The following is a 13,960-nucleotide window of genomic DNA, read 5'->3' as shown; positions in this document are numbered from 1 at the left end:
ACTATTATATACTACTTCCTGGGCACATCAGGTCCATTTTAAAACATGAAAATGAGGCCTAGAGAGTGTAAGTAGTCTGCCTAAGTGAATATAGGTAACTGTGATAGAGCTGAGATTTGAACACATGTCTTCTGATTCGAGGTCCAGTGTTTCTTTCAGTAATTAAAATAAAAATGTGGGTGTTCTCAACTCACCTCCAAAACAAAACACATGTTTTGTAGCTAATAATTTAAATGCTTCAAATGACTTTGAATCTCTTGGAAAATCAGACATACACACTTTTGCCACAGTAGTCATATTGCTTCCCCTGTGAATCTTCTCTGTGCCCATCCTACAGCCATTGTTGCTGGGTCAGCCAGCTCAAAGAATTTAGCATAAAAATGTAAAGTCTAATAGCTAGCAAGACTTCTAATCTCCCTGGGAGATAGACCCAGCTACATTACTAAAGTCTGCTGAAAATATGACACTAGTGACAAGCAGGAACTTTATAGCTCCCATTTTCCTTTGCTGACATTACAAATGTAAAGCCTCTCATTTCGCCACAAGTTCATCTACTTGATCTATGCTGCTGAGGCTACATATTTTCTATCTTTTTGGCATCAGGAAAGATTCTGGTGAGACCAGTGGGCCTGTTCACCTTGCACAGGAAGAACTTATTCCAGGACATAGAAGCCACCCCTAATCTCCCCACCCCTTTTCGATCCAACACCCTACTCAGCACACACTCACTTGCAAAGTCCAAGGACATTGTCAGCTGTTGAGTCACTTATTACGCAATCAAGACTGTAAGAGGATGAACAAGCATTCTCTGAAACAAAAAAATAGGAATTGGGCTGGAATACAGTTACTGTGTATGCTTAAAATTGAGAGACACATGAGGTATTAGAAATAAAAAATAGCATGGAAAGAAATTGCCACAACTCATAAAACATAGGTAAACGACAACTTAATTGTCCGTGGGAACTAAGTCAGCTTGTATGCCCACCACTATGATAAATATTACTGGGAAATAGCTACACTGAGTGAGATGGGGGACAAAGGAGGAGGCCTCTCTCTCCTTTGTCTCTTCTTTCCTGCCCGCTGCTGGCCCAGACAGAGTCTATTTAAGTTGAAAATCTAGTTCAACAATCACTTCCTCCAAGAAGGCTTTTGATTGCTCCAAAAAAAAAAAAAAAAAAAAAAAACTGTTTGCTGTAATCCTCCCCAAATAGGGATGGGACAATATATATCCTGTTTTATCCTGTATGCTTAATAAAGTGCCAGGCACATGGTAGAAGCTCAATAATTACAACTGAATTAATGATATTTTCAGTTAGTCTCCCCTCTATGTTTCCATAGCAGTTGCTGTCGGAGCAGGCCCTTTGTATATTTCTGCTCTGGGTTTTGTTCTTTCTAACTCAATGGATTGCTAACTCTTAGAGATATGTGAGGAACCAGCCTCCACTGATCTTGGTAGCCCAGCATTTATCACAGCATTCTTTAAAAAAAAAAATTCTACAGCTGCTTCTTAAATGGAATGGAAATAAATGACCTCTAAAGTAATTCAATTCTAACATTCTATTATATAAAGAAAACAAGTTCTTACAAAACACAATGCTTGAAAAGTACATAATGTAGTTGAGAAGCAAGAGGAATACTGATTAGATGATTAGAGACGTTATGCAATTGCAACAATTGAATTGTAATTAGGCTCTTAGTAATTTCATTATTTTGTACCCTGCCATATTTAAACAAAGTCAATGGGAAACGAGATTCAGGAAGGTAACTATTTTAAATAAATTGAACACAGTATGTGTCCCTAGAAGGGAATTTTTGATATGCAGTCTTTCTTTATGCCCATTCACCTCACTCCCCAATCTCGTCTGATTAAAAATCCAAGTACACTCTTATTTTAAATAGCTCTGAAGTCAACAGGAATTTTTTATTACTGCAGGGGTCACTTGGCAAGCAGCTATCAAAATTAAGAAGAGAAAACTGTAACTTACAGCTAATAGCAGCTGGTTGCATTGCCCCTGAAAATGGACCCTGATGATCAGCAAAATAAGGGAGTGGAAGGCTTCAAGCCATCAACGATTTATACACTTCTCAACATCCAGCTTGTTGGGTGCTATATTTCTACCTGTCATCAAAATATGCTATTAAGCCACATCCCTCAGAGTGACAAACCTTCCCAAACAACTTTGGGTGTCAGAACACTGGAAGGGAAGTGATGCATTTAATGAAAAGAGGTTTACTGTAGCCAGTAATCCCAAGGATTGATGTGATGCCTGTTCTCAGCAGACAGCTCCCAGAGGGTATTGGAGTTGACATTTAAACCCAAATTTACAGGCAAGCTCTTCATCTGGATCTCAACATTTCTTCATGTACAATTAAGATACATGTGACATCTGTAGAATGTGTAACTTGCCAAAGACAGGAAGAGGGACAGCTTCATGGGCATGTGACAGGTGCAATTGCATAGTGTACCACATTTGCTTTAAAGCTCTACTGTCATCACCTTAAAGATCTAATTAAATTTTGAACAAGAGGCACCACATCTTTATTTTGTTCTGGGCCTCCAAAATTATGTAGCTGATCCTGGACAGGGAAAGGGGCCAACCATCTTGACTTTTTTTTTTTTTTTTTAAGATCTACTGTCATCACCTTAAAGATCTAATTAAATTTTGAACAAGAGGCACCACATCTTTATTTTGTTCTGGGCCTCCAAAATTATGTAGCTGATCCTGGACAGGGAAAGGGGCCAACCATCTTGACTTTTTTTTTTTTTTTGAAAGACTGTTCAAGCTCCTGAGTGTCTGGTCAGTACAGGTTTAAGGTCCTAATGGCAAATAATTCAGACCTGAGAACACTGTGCCAGTCTCAGAAAGGAAATTAACCTCAGCAGACTTTTGGGTGAGCTGCAGGGGACTTTCACAAACTCTGCTCTTGTGCTCTGTTCCTGCACTCTCCCTCTGGGGAAACTGCATTTATTAGGATGGCTACTACTGCAACCTTGGGAAGGGTTGCTTTTGGTCACTAAGGTTTGTTAGTTCATTATTACATTCAGAACAGTTTAAGGCAAAGTTGTGAAGTTGACATTGTGTGTTTGGATCCTCACTCCTCTTCCTATGCTCGGCCATCCCATGACTGCACCAGATCCCTATTCTTCCTTTTTATCTTTTTACTCTAATTGTCCACTGTTTTCATCTTCTTTAGCCATTCAAGTCCAAGTGTGCTTTCAGTAAAGCATCTGATAAATTATTTCAAACAGAATCAATAGATTAAGTAAGTTAATACATGTAAAGTACATAGAATAGTGCCTTAAATATGGTCACAATTTTGTCAATGTTCGCTGTTGTTTTTATTATTACTATTATTGTGGCTATTAAAACACTAGTTCTTTAAGGAATCCACATATTTCTAGAAGTACAGTGAGTATAAGGTAGCAGAAAAGGTGATAGAAATCAGGCAGGACTTGTTTAGATCATGTATCAGCAAATTCACATCTAAGCCAAGGATGAGTGGTTCATACCTGGATTTATGAGCATTATCACATGCTTGAGTTAATCAAATAATTCTGGGAAACAGCTTCTACCCTGACCCTTTCCCAGTACTATAGATCAACACCTCTGGATTCTTTCGGGGAGAGAAACAGCACAGTGTGGTGGAGCAGGAACAAGGACCTGTCTCCAGAACTGCATAGCCCTTGCTTTGCATCTTCCATGGCAGTTACTGCTTTACCACTTTACGAAAATCTTCCTCCCCTCACATCCTTAGGTGATATAGAGCATTGGAAAAAATAAAACAAAGGTCAAGTTGTATGATATTTTAAAACAAATGTCATTTTATTTTATTAAATGTAAGTTAGGTGGTAATTGAACTAAGGATATAGTTCTCACAGATAAGATAAATAAGGGTGATATTCATAATAGTAAAACTCACATAATCTAGTCAAGGAATTTTGTATAAAATACTGACTTCAAACAATATTTCCAACTTTAACTCAATTAGTAATGCTAAATTATTTGCTATTTTGTCAGTAAAATTAATATTGTTGAGATTACACTTTGAAATTATATGTTCTCTGTTATACCTTTCTTAATTAAAAAAAAAAAAAAACAATAAACACACAGATATACATCCATTACTACACTTATGTGGCCAGTTTCTTGAACTGTCTAAACTATGCTGTGTAAACATGAAATAGTTTTTTTTTTAATTTTTGTGGGTACATAGTATATATTTATGGGGTACATGAGATGTTTTGATACAGGCATGTAATGTGTAATAATCACATCACGGGAAATGGGGTCTCCATCCCCTCAAGCATTATTTTTGTGTTACAAACAATCTAATACTCCTTTAGTTGTTTTAGAATGTACAGTTAAATTATTATTGACTATAATCACCCAGTTGTGCTATCCAGTAATAGGCCTCATTCATTCTCTATAACTATTTTCCGTACATATAAATCATCCACACCTCCACCTCAGCCTCCTTTCCCATTACCCTTCCTAGCCTCTGGTAACTATCCTTCTATTCCCTACATCCATGAGTTCAATCATTTTGATTGTTAGCTCCCACAAACAAATAAAAACATGCATGTTTCTCCTTCTGTGCCTTGCTTATTTCACTTAACATAATGACTTCCAGCTTCAACTGAGTTGTTGCAAATGACAGGACCTCACTCTTTCTTATGACTAAGTAGGACTCCATTGTATATATGTACCACATTTTCTTTATCCATTCATCTGTTGATGGACTATTAGATTGCTTCCAAATCCTCTCTATTGTTAACAGCATTGCAACAAACATGGGAGTACAGATATCTCTTTAATATACTGATTTCCTTTCTTTGGATCAAATAAGCAGCAGTAAGATTCCTGGATCACCTATTTTTAGTTTTTTAAGGGGCCTCCAAACTGTTTTCCATAGTGGTTGCACTAAATTACATTCCCACCAACAGTGTACAAGGCTTCCCTTTTCCCCACATCCTTACCAACGTTTATTACCCATCTTTGCATAAAAGCCATTTAAAATGGGGTGAGATGATATATAACAAAACTACGTTTCGATCTGTATTTATCTGATGATAAATGATGTTGAGCACCATCTTATATATACCTGTTTGCCACTTGTATGTCTACTTTTGAGAAATGTCTATCTTTTGCCCATTTTTATTCAGATTATTAGATTTTTTTTTCCTACAGACTCCTTTGGCTTCTGATATACTCAAGTTATGAATCCCTTGTCAGATGGGTGGTATGCAAATATTTTCTCCCATTTTGGTGGTTACCTCTTCACTTTGTTGATTGTTTCCTTTGCTGTGTAGAAGTTTTTAACGTGATATAATTCCATTTGTCCATGTTTGTTTTGGTTGTCTGTGTTCTTTCTTTTCACTCAATAAATTTTTGCCCAGACCAATGTCCTTGTGGTAGTTTCTCAATGTTTCCTTGCTGTAGTTTCATAGTTTGAGGTCTTAGATTTAAGTGTTTAATCATTTATGATTTGATTTTTGTATATGGCAGGAGATAGGGGACTGGTTTCACTCTTCTGAATATGGATGTCCAGTTTTCCCAGCATCATTTATTAAAGATTGTCTTTTCCTCAAGGTATGCTGTTGGCACATTTGTCAAAAATAAGTTCACTGTAGGTGTGTGGATTTTTTTCTGGGTTGTCTATTCAGTCTCGTTGGTCTATGTGTCTGTTTTTATGCTAGTACCTGCTATTTTGGTTACTATAGCTCTGCGGCATAATTTGAAGTCAGGCAATATTATTCCTTCAGTTTTGTGCTTGTTTCTCAGAATAGCTTTGGCTATTCTGTCTTCTGTGGTTCCATATAAGCGTTTGAGTTGTTTTTTTCTATTTCTGTGGAGAATATCATTGGTATTTTAAGAGGGGTTTCACTGAATCTGCAGATAGCTTTCGGTAGTATGGGCATTTTAATAATATTGATTCTTCCAACCCATGAACATAGAATATTTTTCCTTTATTTGTTGTCCCCTTCAATTTTTTTGTCATCAGTATTTTACAGTTTTCCTATAGAGATTTTTCATTTCTTTAATTCCTAGGTATTGAATTTTATCTGTGGCTACTGTAAATGGGATTACTTTTATTTCTTTTTCATGTTGTTCATTTTCAGCATACAGAAATGCCACTGACTTGATTTTATACCTTGCAGTTTTTCCGAATTTGTTCATCATTTCTAGTAGTTTTTTGGTGGATCCTAGGCTTTCCAAAATATAAGATCATATCATCTGCAAACAAGGATAATTTGAATTCTTACTTTCTAATTTGGATGCCCTTTACATCTTTTTCTTGTATGTTTTTGCTCCAACTAGTGCTTCCAGTTCTATGATAAAAACAGTGGTGAAAGTGAGCATCCTTGTGGTGTACCAGATCCTAGAGGAAAGGCTTTCTGTTTTTTCCCATTTAGTATGATACTACCTGTGTGTCTATTATATATTACTTTTATTATGTTGAGGCATGTTCTTTCTATATCCAATTTTTTTAGGGTTTTTATCATGAAGTCACTGAATTTTATCAAATGCTTTTTCAGCATCAATTGAAATGATCATACAGTTTTTATCCTTCATTCTCTTGATATGATGTATCACAGTGATTGATTTGTGCATGTTGAACTATCCTTGCATCCCAGAGATAAATCCTATTTTGTCATGATGAGTGATCTTTCTTATGTGTTGTTGAATTGGGTTTGCTAATATTTTATTGAGGATTTTTGCATCTATATCTATCAGAGATATTGGCCTGTAGTTGTGTGTGCGTGTGTGTGTGTGTGTGTGTGTGTGTGTGTGTGTGTGTATCTGGTTTTGGTATCAGGGTAATACTGGCCTCATAGAATGAGTTTGAAATTATCTCTTTTGTCATCTCTGATTTTATTTATTTGTATCTTCTCTCTTGTTTTCAGATTTTATTTATTTGGGTCTTCTCTGTTTTTTTCATAGCAAATCTGGCCAAATGCTTGTCAATTTTGTTTCTTTTAAAAAATCAACCTTTTGTTCTGTTGATCTTTTGTATTGTTTTTTTAATTTCAAATTTATTTCTTTCTGCTCTGATTTTTATTATTTATTTCCTTCTACTAATTTTGATTTTCGTTTGCACTTACTTTTCTATTTCCTTGAGATGCATCATTTCATTATTTGAAGACTTTTTTCTTTTTTTGATGTAGAAACTTACATCTATAAATCTCCCTCTTAGTACTGCTTTGTCTCCATCCCATAGATTTTGCTATCTTGTATTTTCATTAACATTTGTATCAAGAAAGTTTTAAATTGTCTTTTTAATTTCTTCATTGGCCCACTGGTCATTCAGGAACACATTGTTTAGTTTTTCTGTGTTTGTATGGTTTTCAAAATTCCTCTTGTTATTGATTTCTAATTTTATTCCACTGTGGTGAGAGAAGATGCTTGATATTATTTCAATTTTTTAATCTTTTAAGACTATTTTATGACAACATATAATCTATTTTTGGGAATAATCCATGTGCTGAGGAGAAGAATGCGTATTCCATACATTGAATGGGAGACACATTCTGTACAGCCGTTAGATAAAATGTTCTGTAAATATTTATTATGTCCTTTTATTCCATGGTGTAGATTAAGTCAGAGGTTTCTTTATCGATTTTCTGTATAGGATATCAGTCTGGTGCTGAAAGTGGGTTGTTAAAGTCTTCAGCCATTATTGTATTGAGGTCTATCTTTCTCTTTAGCTTTAAAATATTTACTTTATATACCTGGGTGTTCCAGTTTTGATTGTGTAAATATTTACAATCATTACATCCTCTTGCTGAACTGGCATTTTTATCATTATTTAATAACCATCTTTGTTTCTTATAGTTTTTATCTTGAAATCTATTTTGTCTGATATAAGTGTAGCTACTCCTACTCTTCTTTTGTTTCCATTGGCATGGAATATCTTTTTTAATCCCTTTAAGTCTATCTGTTTCTTTATAGGTGAAGTGTGTTTCTTTTAGGCAACAAGTCACTGGGCTTGGTATTTTCATCCATTAAGCCACTCTATGTCTTTTGATTGGAGAGTTCAGTCCATTTACATTCAATGTTATGACTGCAAAATAAAGATTTACTCCTACTTTTTCTGGTTGTTTTGTGGTCTTATATTCCTTCTTTCTTTCCTTCTTGTATTCTTTTAAGTAAAGGTGATTTTCTCTGGTGGTATGATTTAATTTCTTGCTTTTTACATTTTGTGTATCTGCTGTATGTTTTTCAATTTGAGCTTACCATGAGGCTCGCAAATACTAGCTTATAACACATTATTTTATTTTATTTATTTATTTATTTATTTTGAGACGGAGTTTCGCTCTTGTTCCCAGGCTGGAGTGCAATGGCGCGATCTCGGCTCACCGCAACCTCCGCCTCCTGGGTTCAGGCAACTCTCCTGCCTCAGCCTCCCGAGTAGCTGGGACTACAGGCACGCGCCACCATGCCCAGCTGATTTTTGTATTTTTAGTAGAGACGGGGTTTCACCATGTTGACCAGGATGGTCTCGATCTCTTGACCTTGTGATCCACCTGCCTCGGCCTCCCAAAGTGCTGGGATTACAGGCATGAGCCACCATGCCCGGCCAACACATTATTTTAAACTGATGCCAACTTGACACTGATTGCATAAACATGCAAAAATAAAACTAATAAAAACTCTGCACTTTAACTTCATTCCTTCACTTTTTAACTTTTTTTTTGTTTCTCTTTATGTCTTCCTGTATTCTTTATGTCCTGAAAAGTTGTTGTAGCTATTATTTTTTATTGGTTTGTCATTTAGTCATTCTATTTATGATAAGAGTAGACACCACAATCTAAGTGTTATAATAGTCTTCGTTCTTCTTTGTGCTTACTATTAACAGTAACTTTTGTACCTTCAGATGATCTGTTCTTGCTCATTAATATCCTTTTCTTTCTAATTGAAGAATTCAGCTTTTACTTTTCTTATAGAACAGGTCTGATGTTGATGAAATCCCTTAGCTTTTGTTTGTCTATGAAGGTCTTTATTTTTCCTTCATGTTTGAAGGGTATTTTCACTGTATATGCCATTCTAGGGTAAAAGGGATTTTTCCCCCTCTTTGGATCCTTTTTATTTTTTAACCTTCAGGAGTTTCATTATTAAATGCCTTGAAAATAGTTTTCTTTGGGCTAAATCTGCTTGGTGTTCTATAACTTTCTTGTACTTGAATGTTCATATCTTCCTCTAGGTTTGGAGAGTTCTCGCTACTATCCTTTTTAGTAAACTTTCTATATGTATCTTTTTCTCTACTTCTTTAAGACCAATAACTTAGCTTTTCCCTTTTGAGGTTATTTTCTAGATCTTGTAGGCATGCTTCATTATTTTTATTCTTTTTTCTTTGTCTTCTATGACTGTGTATATTCAAATAGCCTGTCTTCAAGTTCACTAATTCTTTCTTCCACTTGATCAATTATTCTATTAAGAGACTGATGCATTCTTCAGTATGTCAAGGAATTTTCAGCTCTAGAATTTCTGCTTGATTCTCTTTAATTATGTCAATCTCTTTGTCAAAATTATCTAATAGAATTCTGAATTGCTCCACTGTGTTATCTTCTTCTGTGAGTTTCCTCAAAACAGGTATTTTGACTTCTCTGAAAGGTCACATACTTCTGTTTCTCCAGCATTGGTTACTGGTGCCTTACATAGTTCATTTGATGAGGTCATGTTTTCCTCATGTTTGTGAGCCTCTGGGCATAGAAGAGTCAGAAATTTATTGTCATCTTTGCAGGCTGGGCTTGTTTCTGTTTGTCCTTCTTGAGAAGTGTTTTCACATATACAAAAGGACTTGGGTGTTGTGATCTAAGCTGTATCTGCTCTAGGAGACATGTAAAGCCCAATAACAGTGTGGTTTTTGCAACTTCATAGAGGTACTGCATTGGTGATCTTGTATAAGATCTAGAAGAATTCTCTGAATTACCAGGCAGAAAAAATACTCTCTTACTTTCTCCCAAACAACAGTCTTTATCTCTCTGTGCTGAGTCTCCTAGAATTGGGGATGTGGTGATGCAAGCACTCCTATGGCCAGCACCACTGGGACTACTCTGAATCAGATGCAAAGCCAGCACAGCACTGGATCTCACCCATGGCCTTCTGTAACTGCTACCTGGCTTCTACATATTCTACTCAAGGTCCTAGGTCTCTATAATCAGCAGTTAGCAAATCAAGCCAGGTTTTGTTATCCTTCCCTTCAGGAAAGCAAGTTTCCCCAGGCCCCAGGTGAGTCTGAAGATGCTATCTGAAAGCCAGCTACTGGAGTCAAAAACATTATAAGTTTACCTGGTGTTCTATTCTACTGCAGCTAAGCCGGCACTTGACCCACAATACAAAGTCCTTTCAGCTCTCTACAGTTGTTTTTATCAACTATAGTCTCTTCTGGTCAAATACCCAAGTCTTTAGTCAGTTTTTCAAATTGGTTTGTTTGGTTTTTATTATTGAACTTTGAAAGTTCTTTATTGTTCTGGACATAAGTTCTCTATCAGATATGTAATTTTAAAATACTTTCTCCAAGTCAATGGCTTGCCTTTTCATTCTGTTTAAAGTATACGTCAAAGAGCAGATGTTCTTAACTCTGATGAAAGCCAATTTTTCAAATTTTTCTTTTTTGGTTTATGCATTTGGTGTTGTATCTGAGGACATTTTTTATAACTGAACATATTCCTGTGCTTTTCCTCTTTGCCATTTTATGTTTGTAATTTAGGTTTATGGTTCATTTTGAGTTAATTTTTATATATAGTAAGACGTGGATTTAAATGCTTTTGGTGGGCTTTTTTAATTGTTATTTGGTTAGGTTTGGATTTTTTGCACAGCATATTCAATTATTTCACAATTTTTTGAAAATGTTATCCTTCTTCCATTGAATTACCTTGGAATCTCTGTAGAAAGATTAGACCATGTATGGTTGAGTCTATTTCTGAACTCTCAGTTCTTTGCTGTTGACCAATTTGTCTGTCTTTACACTCACGTCACACAATCTTGATCAGTGTAGTTTATAATAAGTCTCAGAGTCAGGTACTGCAAGTCCTCCAATTTTGTTCTTTTTGTGATTCTAGGTATTTCCATTTTCATATGCATTTTAGAATGAGGTTGTTAATTTCTGCTAGAATTTTTATTGAGATCACATTCAATCTACTGATGAATTTGAGGGAAATCAACATTTTAACAATACTAATTCTTTCAATTCATGGGCAAGTCATATGTCTCCCTTATTTAGTCTTTAATTGTTCTCATTTGAAATAAGTATTTCATTATTTTAATGCAGTTGTAACTTTTACTTTTATTTCTGATCATATTTTGCTATTAGACAGAAATACAATTGAATTTTGTATATTAACCTCATATCTTGCAACTTTATAAATTCACTTGTTGGTTTTAGTAGCTTTTGAATAGATTCTATAGTGTTTTCTACATACACTATCATGTCATCTGCAAATAAAGACAGTTTTATTTCTTTCTTATCAATAAGCCTATACTACTATATAATGGGTTTGTGAATATGACAAACAAAGAGGATGTACTATTATACATGTTAGAATAGACATGAGGATTTTCCTCCTGAAATCCCATTCAAATGAGAATTAGGAAGTAAAACATGCAAGCCCCGCAAGAACAAGGACGCCACCAGAAGTGACAGTCAATAAAAAAGTCAGCAAACTTTAAGAAGATGGGAATGTAATGTAAGGCTTACATTAATATTATGTACTGTCTTAACATCTGATAAAATCAAGAGGACCTCAAATGGCCTACCTGTAAGTACATGTTTCCACTCTGCTTCCTCGGATAACGTCCTGTAGTCAAACTATTCTCTCTATCATGGGAACCAGGCACAATATCTGCTTATCTCTGAGTAGTGGGGCTTCAGTTTGCTATCAGCCCTCAGAGATTTATTCAAATAAGACAATCGTGTCTCCTCGGAGAACCATAGGCCGCTGCACTCTCTTATTATGAGAAAGTCTAACTCCCAATCCCTTGCTTATTCACTCTATTTCCAAGTGCAACCCCCGTGTGACTCCATATCAATACCCATGGGCTATGCATATATGGTAAGTAAACTGCTATAGAGCTCATCTGTCTGGTATTGGGTTGCATTTGTGCAGCCATCTTCATGACCTTAGGATAGGAAGCTCTTTCTCACCAATGGGGTAAAGAAAAGGTGACTCCAAAAAGGAAAGAGATGGAGGCATTATCAAGACCTATGTCAAAGTATGAGCTACAACAGGCTTGGGGCAGAAGCTGGAGGTGCTGGTCACTGCAGACACTGAGGAAAGGCGTGCAACTAAAAAGAAAGGGATTTATTGAATGTTTACTTAAAGAGAATTTAGAATACTAAGTCTCTTCCACATCCAAATAATTATCCATCCTTTACCCTTGCCGTAAATTGGAGAATCATTCTCAAGACATGGAGAACCTGAGTTCCAGACATAGGCACACCAGGCACCATAAAGTGGAAGGAAGATATAGATCTGCCATAGGGAGAAAGGGAAACTGCCTAAAACTGTACTTCCCACCACTGACCCCAAGAATTCTCACAGCCAAGCATATGCTGCCCCTAGGAGGAGACTGGAGGATTTTTCCTTGAAAAACAAAGGCTGGTTAATTTTATGTGCCATTTTGGGTAGACCACAATACCAGATATTTGATTGAACATTATTCTAGATGTTTCTGTAAAGGTTTTCTTTAGATTAAATTAACATTTAAATCAGTAGACCTCCAGTAAAGCAGACTGCTCTTCATAATATGAATGGGCCTCATCTAAATAGCTAACAGCCTAAACAGAAAACATACTGACATCTTTTAAAGAAAAGATAATTCTACCAGCAGACTGCCTTTAGATTTAAACTGCAGTATCACCTCCTCCCTGGGTCTCTAGCCTACTGGTTTACCTCACAGATTTTGAACTTGCCAGATGTCACAATTATGTGAACAAATTCCTTAAATATCTCTTTCTCTCTCTCTGTCTCCTGTTTCTTTTTCTCTCTTTCTCTGTCTCTCTCTGCCACACACGCGCACACACACACACACACACACACACAACACACACAGCCTATTGGTTCTATTTCTATGGAGAATACTGAATAATACAATTACAGAAGCTAGCATTTGGACATCACCTCAAAAAATGGCCAGGTGGGCAAATGACAAGGTCCCTGCTTGGTTACTGCATGGCAATGATTCTCAGTTGCAGCAATGCGGTCCTATAGGAAATGTTTGGCAATATCTGGAGACATTCTTGGTTGTCATAATTGGGAGGGGTGCTATTGGCATCCAGTGGATAGAGACCAGGAATGCTGTGAAACCTCCAACAATGCAGAGGACAGACAAAAAAGAATTACCCAGCCCAAGATGTCAATATTGCTAAAAATACTGACTGTCAATATTAACACAATTTCTCAATCTTGAGAAAGGAAGATTGAGAAACCCTGATCTATAGTGAAACCCACAATTCAGCAAGTTCTGATCATACACAGACCTATCAGTCATTTATTAGTGCTTCTTTCTTAATTATGAGTAAACCACCAAGGGCACTGGACACTTAAGAAGTTTTCAACCTCAAAGATATTTGAACCAACAAACAAAAATAGCACAAAAAGCAAAGTAAAATTTCAACACAAATACTGTTAATATGCTAAGGAAAATAATGTAAGACATTGCACATAATAAGAACAGTGTTTTATTAGAACGTTTCAGAGAATGACAAAGAATTTTTTAAATTGCACATAAAAGATTGGAAAGGTGGAGGACTGAGGTAAGGAGTCAGGACAGATTATTTCCAAAGACATGAGAAAACCTAAACAATAGAAGTCTGTCAAAATGATTTCAAATTTGGAAAAAAAAAAAAAAAAAAAAACGTTCTGTTCAATTGGGAATTAAATCCAGGCAATCACCAAATGGTTTAAGATTAGGATAAAAATATTTTCAGATCAGTAAAGTTCCCTGTGCCCTTTCTC

The sequence above is a fragment of the Cebus imitator genome, unplaced genomic scaffold (genome assembly GCF_001604975.1).
Source record: "Cebus imitator isolate Cc_AM_T3 unplaced genomic scaffold, Cebus_imitator-1.0 Scaffold327, whole genome shotgun sequence".
Lineage (NCBI taxonomy): Eukaryota > Metazoa > Chordata > Mammalia > Primates > Cebidae > Cebus > Cebus imitator.
The sequence above is the reverse complement of the archived record's forward strand: the minus strand, read 5'-3'. Positions refer to the sequence as shown.